Source organism: Chenopodium album, chromosome 10 (genome assembly GCF_948465745.1).
Source record: "Chenopodium album chromosome 10, dcCheAlbu1.1, whole genome shotgun sequence".
NCBI lineage: Eukaryota > Viridiplantae > Streptophyta > Magnoliopsida > Caryophyllales > Amaranthaceae > Chenopodium > Chenopodium album.
In genome coordinates this window covers 18,936,951-18,949,571 of record NC_137843.1, presented here as the reverse complement: position 1 = coordinate 18,949,571, position 12,621 = coordinate 18,936,951, and the positions used below count along the sequence as shown (strand labels likewise).

General features: G+C 37.9%; 2 non-coding genes across 2 annotated transcripts; both read right to left on the bottom strand.

Annotated features, from left to right (window-relative positions):
* Positions 1 to 4,057: 4,057 nt before the first annotated feature.
* LOC145565860 (small nucleolar RNA R71) lies at positions 4,058 to 4,163 on the bottom strand. Its single transcript, XR_014095226.1, has one exon. It is a non-coding gene; the product is annotated as a small nucleolar RNA R71 (small nucleolar RNA).
* A 992-nt stretch (positions 4,164 to 5,155) lies between these two features.
* On the bottom strand, positions 5,156 to 5,261 carry LOC145565859 (small nucleolar RNA R71). The gene has a single exon (XR_014095225.1). It is a non-coding gene; the product is annotated as a small nucleolar RNA R71 (small nucleolar RNA).
* Positions 5,262 to 12,621: the final 7,360 nt, after the last annotated feature.

Here is a 12,621-nt window from a genome sequence, read left to right as displayed (position 1 = left end):
TTTACTATGATATAATAAAGCACTAATCGGTTTTCAAAAAAAAAAGGGGGCCTTAAAAGTCCTTTTTTGCCACCATTTTTTTAAAAGGTCTATTCTCAATTCTCATAAAAATGGGTAACATATAAGGTAAACTAGATGAAGCCCGTGCGATGCACGGTTTGTTTGAATTTTTTAAAATGATTATATATATATATATATATATATATATATATATATATATATATATATATATATATATATATATATATTTATATATATATGTGCTAAAATTTGTTATATATTTAGATAAAATTCCTATTATCTAAAGATAATATTTTATATTTAATTAATTTAAACTGGGAAATCTCATTCGCCAATTTTGCTTACGAGTCATTTAAATTATTTATTCTAAAAGAAATTAATAATCTCGTATTTAATTGGCTACTACTAAAATTTATTATCCTACATGACACGCTGAAAAAATTAAATCCTACGTGTTTCTCTAAAAACTCGGGAAAAAACTCCCCTTTATATATATATATATATATATATATGGAGCAGATCATGTGAAAACAACTCTTACACTGAAAACTGAAAACAATTTATCCTAGCCGTAGATTATAATCTAGTGGATGACATCTCATCTGACGTTTAAACGCATTTTTATACATTTAACCCCCCACAATTGACAGTTGTATTATCTCTCCTCTCGACCTTCAGATTTCACTTTTTTCGATTCTCATCTCTTTCCTCAACAATTTGGGAATTCTTTCTTTTCAACATTGTTGATTTCTTCTTCGATTCATTAAATTTTCTTCTACAATTTGCATTCAAACAAGCAGGTAAATTTTAAATTTATCAATTAATGGTTATTTTAACAAAAAAGGAGTATTATTATTATCTTGAAATTTGTCGAAAATTATTTTGTATCTTAGAATTTGTACGAATCTGATGATTTTGTTGAAGAACGTTGAAGATATTGCTGATACAAGCTCTAAAAATATGCTTTTAGAGCAATTTTTTCTCTTGCTTTCATAAACTACAGTTAATTATTGTTACTTTGATTTTCTCTCACTTAGGGTTTTGATTTTTAGTTTGATTTTACATCTTTGATTTAATAACTTGGATAATTGCTGGTTATTAAAATTCTAATTGATTTAAGATAATATTTATCATGTTTTAGTTGTTAATCGATTATGTTACTCGATTTTATTCTGATTCCGAATTCAAGTGTGAAGTGTTAATTTGTTTTTCTCTTTCATGTGATTCTGTTTTTAGCTTGTTTTGCATCTTTGTTTTTAGCTTTACGATTTTTCATCTCTTGATTACTTGAATGGTATTACCACTTTGTATTTTGTTTGAGTACACTATCTAAATTCAGTGGAAAATGATGCATTATAGACTCCAATCACTCCATGCATAGCACTCTTAATCTAATTTTACCAGGCCTCGATTAGTCTTTTGGCACCAATTAAGCTTATGATTGACATATTGTCATAGTTGTTTAGCTTACTTTTTTTTTATGACTATATGATATATGAAAGATGATTTTAACAGGTAGTAACTTTTCTGGGAATTAAATTCGAGAAACGAAAGTGAACAAGTTATAATACTTGGCTTTATTGTTGCTGTTTGCTTAGGTGGCTACTTGTGGTGTGGTTCCGGAGTTGTTGCTGCTTGAATCAGTGTTTGGTGAGCAGTGCAGCGGCCAAGATCTAGTGCGGTGGCGAGCGGCTAGTTGCAAGGTGGTCCACAATACCTAGTTGTTGATGAGTGTCATTTATGGCACTCATTTGTTCTCTTTTAGGATATTTTAGATTGTTTTTATACTTCTTTTCTTTCCTTTTTCCTTAGTTTTGATCTTTATTTCTTTAGTTTGCACTTTTCTTAGTTCATTTTCCATTTTCATGCATTTCTTGGTTTTTCTTGTCTTTTTCCCATTTATTTGTTTATTTTCTTTCATTTTTAGGTTAAGGTTGTTACCCAATGATTCCCGAGACCCCTTCCCTAGTTTAGCATTGGTTAGGATGCCTAGTGTTCTCTATTGAAGCTCAAGCATGGAGAAGTGCAAGTTTCATTTGACCTTAGGCCGTGCATTCAAGCCGTGGGGGCACAAATTCTCGTGTTGAACCCACCATCATGGTGATTTTGGGTCTGCCACGTCCCGTGTTTATCAAGAGCATCGAGTGGAGCGCACGAGGAGCATCAAAATGATGGTTAAGGGGGCTGCCCTGTTCCCAGGTGCGGGCGCGAACGACTATGGCGCGGCCGCGCGTAACCCTGGCGGGGCACGCCACCTGCTCTTCCTGTTCCGTACCCATTTTTGCACGGCCGCACTCCCTCTTGAAGATGGCCACGCATGTACGGGTCTATTTTAGACGATTTAACGAATTTCTTTTTGTTAGTTTTACTATTTATAGACTTTCCTTCTATTTTTAGAGAGAGAATTCAATTAGAAGATAATTTGAGATACTTTTGAGATCAAATTTTAGAGAGAGAAACTGTAGTTTGTAGAGAGAGAAGTTCATGGTTGATGATTGATGATTGATGATTCTAAGCACAGTTTCTATTAATTTCACCAAAGTTTGTAAGGATTTCTTTTACTTTAATGCAATCTTTTGCTTTTGATTTCAATTGTTTGTTGATTGTTCAAGTTTAATTGATTAGTGATTGAATTTAGTTTGATTAATATGATGATGACGATGAACTTGTTGATTAGCTTAGTTTTGATTTGGATTTCTTCCATGGATTGTGAGTAATTTACTTGATAGGGTGATGGTGAAGCATGTATGAGTAATGATCAATGCTAATTGGGGGAAATTGATTGAGTTAATCTTGTGATTAAATTGGTTAATTGATTTTGTGCATGTGTGTGATTAATTGAAGAGTAGCTAAATTTGATCGGTGCACTAGATTGCATTGTGAGTTCACTTTGATACAGACAATTGATTTGTGGCTTGCATTTGTCGATTGAGTTGGTTTGTGAAGTTCCTAGCTAGAGTCTCTCGTAGTTGGCGCTAGTTAAACCTCTAGGAGTTTAGCTTATCATACTCTCTTGATTGCATTATCGATTTTCCCTCGCAATACTTGACTTAATCAATCCTAATCCCGATTAGTTTGTATCCATTACAAGTATATGAGGATCCTAATCCCTAGTGCTTGATATATCGATTTACTTTGTGTTTGCGTTGTTCATTTAGTTGAATCTAGACATCTTACTTTCCCATTTTTGATTTCGAGATAGCTTAACTTTAGCAATAGTTAACTTCCCTCCATTCCCTTAGGTTCGACCCTTAACTTGCCTCTATACTAGTATTTGGGTTGGTTAAGTGTTTACAAATTTAGTTTTGACTGTGGGAGGATTAGTTTCAACGACCTAGTCTCAACCCGCGTAAAAAATGGCGCCGTTGGCGGGGAATGGCGTAGTAGTTTGCTATTGTTGTTGAGTCTATTTCACTTTATTCCAAAAATACAGAAAGATTTTTCTCTTTAATTAAGGCAACATTTATAGTCGTGCTATTGATATTTTCTTTGAGTTTTTGTATGCGTAGGATAAGAGGAAGGACTCCAGTGCCATTTGATCCGGAAATTGAGAGAACCATAACAAGGATAAGGGTTGCTAATCGTTCTTAAAGTCTAAGCTTTTCAAGAGAGGAAATTCATCAAGAAAGAGAAGAAGAGGATCGAGAAAGCATGGGAGCTAATCCAAGAGTTTCTTTGAAGGAGTTAGGAACTCCCGGTGCTTATAGATTCGAGAGTGGCATAGCTCCACCAACAACACCCGCCAATGACTTTGAGATAAGGCCGACAATGATAGCAATGATTGAACTAAGGCAATTTAGTGGTGCCAAGCATGAAAGCCCACTAAATCATCTCAAAGGGTTCGAGAAGTATTGTGATACAATCAAGGTCAATGGGGTTTCTCAAGAATTCATAAGGCTTAAACTATTTTCGTTCTCTCTAATCGGAAGAGCTTTGGAGTGGTTAGACAAGGAAGTGAAACCTAATTCTTTGAGAAATTGGGATGAGGTCACTAAGGAGTTTCTTTCCCATTTCCACCCTCAAAAGAAGACCGCCGAGGCAAGAACTCTAATCCAAAGTTTCAAGCAAAAGCCTAGTGAGAGTTTGTATGAGGCTTGGAAATGATACAAGGAGTATCAACGAGAATGTCCTCATCATGGAATCCTGACTTACCAAATCATACAAATTTTCTATGGAGGATTGAGCCCCCAAGGGAAGTCGTGTCTTGATGCCGGTGCGAAGGCCCGATCATGAACAAGACCGAGGAAGAGGTTGTAGACATAATTGAGGATGTAGTTCGTCACTACATGGATTGGCAAGAGGGAGAGAAAGAGCCTACAAGCAAGAGTGGGTCAACGGTCTATTCGGTTGATCATCTCAATGGGATCAATAACTTGTCTTTCCAAATCTCAAACTTGAGGAAGGAGATGAAATTGATCAAGGCCAAGCTAGAGAGTGCTTCTTTGATTGCACCAATGGCGCCGTTGGCGGGGAATGGCGTAGTAGTTTGCTATTGTTGTTGAGTCTATTTCACTTTATTCCAAAAATACAGAAAGATTTTTCTCTTTAATTAAGGCAACATTTATAGCCGTGCTATTGATATTTTCTTTGAGTTTTTGTATGCGTAGGATAAGAGGAAGGACTCCAGTGCCATTTGATCCGGAAATTGAGAGAACCATAACAAGGATAAGGGTTGCTAATCGTTCTTAAAGTCTAAGCTTTTCAAGAGAGGAAATTCATCAAGAAAGAGAAGAAGAGGATCGAGAAAGCATGGGAGCTAATCCAAGAGTTTCTTTGAAGGAGTTAGGAACTCCCGGTGCTTATAGATTCGAGAGTGGCATAGCTCCACCAACAACACCCGCCAATGACTTTGAGATAAGGCCGACAATGATAGCAATGATTGAACTAAGGCAATTTAGTGGTGCCAAGCATGAAAGCCCACTAAATCATCTCAAAGGGTTCGAGAAGTATTGTGATACAATCAAGGTCAATGGGGTTTCTCAAGAATTCATAAGGCTTAAACTATTTTCGTTCTCTCTAATCGGAAGAGCTTTGGAGTGGTTAGACAAGGAAGTGAAACCTAATTCTTTGAGAAATTGGGATGAGGTCACTAAGGAGTTTCTTTCCCATTTCCACCCTCAAAAGAAGACCGCCGAGGCAAGAACTCTAATCCAAAGTTTCAAGCAAAAGCCTAGTGAGAGTTTGTATGAGGCTTGGAAATGATACAAGGAGTATCAACGAGAATGTCCTCATCATGGAATCCTGACTTACCAAATCATACAAATTTTCTATGGAGGATTGAGCCCCCAAGGGAAGTCGTGTCTTGATGCCGGTGCGAAGGCCCGATCATGAACAAGACCGAGGAAGAGGTTGTAGACATAATTGAGGATGTAGTTCGTCACTACATGGATTGGCAAGAGGGAGAGAAAGAGCCTACAAGCAAGAGTGGGTCAACGGTCTATTCGGTTGATCATCTCAATGGGATCAATAACTTGTCTTTCCAAATCTCAAACTTGAGGAAGGAGATGAAATTGATCAAGGCCAAGCTAGAGAGTGCTTCTTTGATTGCACCAAGTCTTCCCTCCCACATTAAGGGGAGAGGTACACCTTCTAACTCTATTCCTCCTTCTACTTTAAGTAATATGCCAAGTGGTTGTGTCTTTCGCGATGTTTGTGGGTCTTATGACCATGACTCTTCTAATTGTCCAAATGCTTTTTAAAATTGTGATGATGTTGAAAACAATGATTGTGAGCAAATGAACTTTGTTTCCAACAATAATAATGGACAAAGATTTGATGGTCTAAGGAATTTTGGGAATAGGAATACTCACCAATAAGGTAGTTTTGATAACTACAACAATGTTGGTTATAGGAACCAAAGAAATCAAGGTTTCCGAGGTAACTATAACAATCAAGATTATAGTAATCAAAACCAAAGACAAGGGTATGGAAATCAAGGCCAATCTCATGGTTTTGGTGGCCAACACCAAAATTTTGGCAACAAGCAAGGCTAAGGTAATTGGAACAATCAAAATAGGGGCAATTTTCAAAACAACAACCAAAGGGGACCCCCACCCGGATTTGCTCCAAGGCCTCAAGGCAATGGTGATAATTCTTATGCTCAACCCCCATCTTCCAAGACTACCTTATAGGAGATCATTGAGAACCAAACTAAGATTTTGAACACTTACATGTCGGTAAGTGAAAAAAAGTTTAATGAGATAATGACACACAACAAGATGCTTGAAACCTAAATCACTCAACTAGCCAATACCTTGAAAGATTGTGCTAGCCCTTCTTCATTACCCTCCTAAGGAGTTGATCCTAAGAAACCCATTTATTCCATCACCACAAGGAGTAGGAAAGTGCTAGAAGAGAGAGTTTCTAGGATGAGTGAGGAGGATGAGAAGAGGAGTGACTCAAGTGAGGAAAATGAGAACGAGGTGTCAAGAAGTGTGAGCAAGGAGGAAGTTCAAGAGAAAAAGATGAGTGATAGCTCTAATGAGAAGAGTGTTGAGAAAGAAAGGAAGCAAGATGAGGATTTCAAACCGAGACTTCCATATCCCCAAAGGTTCAATAGGTACAAGTTGGATGAACAATTTGGGATATATATCGAGATGCTAAGGAAAATCCATCTTTCTATTCCTTTCACCGATGTTTTGAGAGAAATGCCTAACTATTCTAAATTTCTTAAGGAAATGTTGAGCGGTAAGAGAGATTGCAATGTGGTGGAACCGGTGAGTTTGGGGGAGTGTTGTAGTGCCTTTATCCATAATGACTTTCCCCCAAAGATGAAAGATCCTGGAAATTTCTCCATTCCTTGTAATATTAATGGGAAATTGTTTCAAAATGCCCTTTGTGATCTTGGTGCTAGTGTTAGCATTATGCCTTACTCCGTTTTCAAGAAACTCAAGTTAGGTGAGCTCCTTTCAACCAACATGACCCTTCAATTATTCGACCGTTCTATTAAGTTCCCAAAGGGTAGAATTGAGGATGTGCCCCTCAAAATAGGAAAATTCACTATTCCCGTTGATTTCATTGTGCTAGAGATTGCAGAAGATGAAAACATTCCTATCATCCTAGGGAGGCCATTCTTAGCAACATCGGGTGCTTTAATAGATGTGAAAGGTGGCGTGATTACCTTGTTTGTTGGTGATAGTAAGGCAAGTTTTAAGCTCAAGTCAATGCATGAGTCTCTATCTTATGTGCAAGGAATTATGTGCATAAACTCATTATCTTCGAATGTTAATGATTCCATGTTTGTGTCTTCTAGTAACGATATGCTTGTAGCTTGTGATGATGTTCCTAAAAGTGTTGAAAGCACGGTTGTTAGTGAAGAAGATAAGGATCATTCGAAGCTTGAAGATGAGTTTGAGATGCCCTTTTGGTTTGATCTTTCTCTAAAGGAAGATGAAAATAGTTTTTCAAGAGGTGAACTTGAGGATCTCAAGGATCCTAGGAAGAAGAAATCAAGGAAGAGAAAGAGAGTTTTCTAAGAAATACAAGAGGAAGATGAAGTCTAAATAGTTTGAATCGGTTTCTATGATTCAAGATGATGTGGTTCATGATGTGAATTTGCACAAGCTTTGTAATGATTTTTCTCACTCCACCACTTTGGATAAGGTGGTGCTTTTTGAACCCCCGTGATTTGGAGGAAGGGTAACGCTTAGTACCTTAAGCAAGCGCTTCCCGAGAGGCAACCCGGTTTTCTAACTCTATTTCTTTTGATTTCTATTTTCTTAATTTTCTTTCTTTTATTTTCCTTTCTTTCACTTGTTTTTCTTTTGGATTTATAGGTCAATTTCATGGAAATTGGATTTAATTCAAGTGAGCATGAGCAATGAAAAGGTGTTTCGCGGTTTTTGATATGCTTATGTTTGATTTTATCGAATTTTGAGGTAAAAGGGTAAGAAATTTTAGTGAGGTAAGATAGGGAAAATTGTGTTGAAGAAAGTTTGAACTTGGTGGGTTCATTGTGCTGCTATCATTATTTTGGGATGTTAAACCCAATGTCAACATGTTTTAAAACTGCCATATTTGGTGGGTTCAATAGCCCCGAGATGATATTGAACGAAGAACCCACAGGTGAACGCACCAAGGAAGCAAGAAAAGAGGAGTGTCGAGCGGCGCGGGCCATCTAGGAAGGACGCGGGCGCGAGCGACACTGGCGCGGGCGCGCTGTCAGGCCGCGCGGCCGCGCACCCCTGAGCCGTGACCCCTTTTTCTTCTTCTTTTTTCTTTCTTTTCCTCATTTCTCCTTCTTCCCTATCAATTCGAACGCACTCTCATCCTCACTCAAAACCGCACAAACCCTAACCTCCTTCTCATCAAATTTTATCATCTAATCTTCAAAATTTCATCAAAAATCATCAAAATCTTTCTTCAAATTCATCATTTTCAACAAAAATCATACTACATCTCCTGTATTGTTGAAGCAATTTGGGGTTTTTCCTTCTTGAGGGATTTGGTGGCCAAAACTTGTTCAATCTTTCTTCTTGTATGGTATAATCATCTTCCTTTACTCTTAATTGCATTATTATATCATATTGTTGCAAGAATTAGATTGTTTATGGTTGTGAATAGTTGTAGTATATGTTTTGATGATTTTGTTGATTGATATTGATTTTTAGTTGAATATTTGTGTTGTTTGATGATTGTTATTGTCTCAGATTGTATTATTGATTGTTTTTGTAGAAAAATTGTGCAAAATTGTTGTGAATATGAGGATTTGAAATTTTCGGATTTTGGTAGTGAAGTTCTTAGTGTGTGATTGGTGATTTTGGCTAAGGTGTGTGATTTTGGCAATTGGAAGTGTTTGTTGGTGCTAATGTGGTGCTTGTGGTGTTGCTTGATTGGATTTTGAGTAGGTATTTTTTAAGAATCATCATGTCTAAGCATGTGAAGAACCTTCTTAAGAAACGCAAAACCAACATTACAATTGAGGAACCCACTCCTAACCCCTCTACCTCACAACCTCGACAACCCACTCCGACACCCAAAATAAAAATCACCGACCCAATTCAAAAAGCTCGGTATCTCAAGTTGAAAGCAAACCGTTCCCTCAAACCCTCTAGACACTATTTCCAGCAAGACATGGTAAAATTGGGCATTGATGAGGATTTAAGGGAGTTGTTTGCTAATTTTCGAATGAGCTCATTCATAAACCAATCCTACCATACCTATCTTGAGCCTACTTTGGAATTCTTGGCCACGGTCTCGTATGGGGCGGTAGAAGGTGATCACTACCGAGTCTCTTTTCAACTCTTCAGCATTCATCAAGATATTTCTCTTGAAGAGTTCAATGCGGCTCTTAATTTTGATCCGGAGGCGGATATTTTGGACCCCGAATACTTCTTTAACGATGTTTATGACCAACACTCATAGTGGGATGATATTTCCAGGGGTGGTGACTTTGAGACTCGGTATGCTTCGATTAGTAAGATATTCTAGCCATGTCTTCTAGTTTTTCATCGGCTATTAGGGTACTCGGTAATCCCGAAGCAAGAATTGGAAAAAATGAGTCAATTAGAGCTCCGGATTCTTTGGTTGGCTACCCGGGAGGAATACCGTGGTCGCTTGAACTTGGGGTTCATATGTTTGAAATTTTGCAAGAGTTTGCAGGATAGGAAGTCCGGTGAGATTCCTTGTGGTAGTATGGTCTCGCGGCTTGCATCCAACCTTAATCTTGGCCACTACTTGCCCTCTTGTACTCCGGTGGATAGTTCGAACACTTCCTACCTTGATATTGCACAATTAAAGCAAATGCTATTTTTGGCAAAGAATGAAGATGATGAGGTGTTCGAGTGGCTTAGGGAGAACGAGCATTGGTGTTATCTCCCTAACCCTTCCTTAATTTCTATCCACCGTGAGGGTGTGCCTAATATATGGCATGTACCCTTAAGTCGCTGCCTTCCCTATGATGATGATGATGAAGAATTGGGTGAAGGTGAAGAAGAATAAGAAGAAGAAGAAGAACAACAACAACGTTGTCACCAACGACAACCGCAACAACAACATCAAGAACAACAAGATTATGAGTTTGCTAACCCCGATTTGGATGCTCTTAGTAGGTAAATGAAGGGGATGAAAATTCATTTGGAAGGCATGTATGATCAAGATTTTGCGACAATGTATAATCAAATGAGAGGCATTTCGGAGATACAACAAGGTATGTTTCTCAAACAACAATAAATGTATGATGCTAGTGTTAACCGTGGGGAAGTCTCTCCCGCGATTAACTATCCTTACTTTCCTCCCCAACTTGGTCCTATTCCCTCAAGTGGGTATCCTTATTGGCAAGGACCCCCGGGGTCCAACACCGAGACTCGCTAATTCCCCGATTAGCACGGTTACTACGATTACTGATATGTCTATTTTATATAGTATTTTACCCCCATCCCTTGGTCATAATTGGTAGTGTTTTTGGCTCTTTAGAGCCACTTTTATTACTAATTTGTGTTTTTTAGTATTTTCATAGATTTGGTTGAGTTTTGTAGGGAATTGCACTTTTGGAGCATTTTCCCAGGATTTATTAGAGCGACTACGAGCATTGGAGGAGCACGACCGAATTTTATAGCCTAAGGCCTGTTAGAGTCATCGAACCGGTGATTAAGGGCTCAACATTGAGATAATGAGGCATTTGAACCGAGTATTCAAGACCCGAAGAGGAAATCCGGATTGGGCCGAAGGATCGGAGCCCAATCAAGAGTCCAAGATAGCCCAAGAGCTTCGCCCGACCAATTTAGTCTCGCCCGAAGGCGCGCTCAGCCGGGCGGGGTGAAAGAAGAATGAAGCAGCCCTTCGCCCGAGCTCGCGCCCGGCCGGGCGCCGGTGATTAACCTGATGGGAAAAAGACGGGCTCAATTGGGCGGTGTGGCACCCAATCGGGCGCGTGTCCTTGATGAGATTTAGACCGTCGTTTAGTTGTTTTAGTTTAAGATTAACTTGCTTAATATAAATACGATGTCGTTAAGCAAGTTTAGCACACTCTTTTATCTCTTTTTATTCTTTTCTCTTAGACTTTCTTTCTCTACTTAGCTTTATTTTCTCTCTCTACAACTTTATACTTTGTTCTTAATTCAACTATTTATTTACGTTAATTTCGGTAACGATTTCTTCTCCATTAATTTCAGTAATTTTATTTCTTTTATTCATCATGTTCCCTTTAATTTCTTTGTTTAGTTTAGATTTAATTATGTGTGAGTAGTTTTCTTTTTAGGGTTTGTGGGGATGCATAAATAATATGAAGGGGTAATTTATTGTTGTTGAGTATCAATGCTTGATTAATTTCCTATTGATTGATTTAATGCTATGCAACTAGACATGCGCAGGTCTTTTATGTATGAGTTTAGCAATATTGGTTTGAGATTCGAGAGATGAGAATTGATATTTAGGCTTAGTTACAATAGGCAGGTTAATTTATAAATGGTTAAGTCGAGATTCAAGAGATGAGATTTAATACCGGTAGATTAATTCTGTGATTGTAATACGTAGCGAAACCCTTTTATGATCTGATTAATTGATGCATTGATGATTGATTATTATGTTTTACCCTGCAATATTATTTATTGGTGAACCTATGCCCTAGGTCCTTTATTCATCGATTTCTCTTTACCCTTAATCTTCGTAGTTTAGTTTCCCTTCAATAATAATAATTTGTTACTTAATAATTTAGATTGCTTTAATTAATTAGGAATAGAAACACCAGTTTCCCTGTGGATTCGACCCTACTTCCCTATCAGCATTAGTTAGAGGATTTAGGAAATACTTTTGATTGGGTGATACGACTTAAGCCTGTCAAAATTTGGCGCCGTTGCCGGGGAAACGGTTTTATTTTTATTTCTGATTGTTTTTTGTAGTCTAGGTTATTTCCTCTTGTCTTAGAGAACGTCAGTTCTTTGAGGCAAGTCTCATATTTGCTTTTTTAGTTCTTTGTTTATGCCTAGGTGTTCTAGATCAGGTTATATCTCATTCGATCCTGAGATCGAACGCTCTTTTCATAGACAAAAGAATCTTTACAGGCAAATCCTGGCGGGGTCTGGGGGTAGTGATAATCACATAGACCCTCCAACTGATTCTAGTGATTCAGAATTTCCTTCGGATTACGAATCAGAGATGACAGCACCTAAGAAGCTCAGCAATTATTCGCAGCCGTCGCTGACAGATTTTCCACACCTTACTCCCACTCTGGCTCTTGATGGAGTACAATTCGAGATTAAACCCCAATTTATCACGATGATAGAAAGGAAGCAATTCAGTGAAGCTAAGGGTGAAGACCCAAATCTTCATATTGCAGACTACTGTCAATATTGTAATACCATCAGGCAAGCTGGGGTCAAACAGGACCAAATCAGGGAGATTCTTTTTCCTTTTTCTTTATGTGGAAAACCTAAAGTATGGTATAATGGATTGAATAGAACCGCACTTGGTATAACTAACTGGGAGACTCTTGTTTTAAATTTATATAATAAATATTATCCTATAAAGAGGACAGCTTTGCTAAGAAGTGCAATTCAGAACTTTGCCCAAGAGCCAGATGAAACTTTATATAAGGCTTGGGAAAGATTCAAAGATCTGCAGAGGGAGTGCCCCCACCATAATTTAGCGCTGTGGCAGTTAATC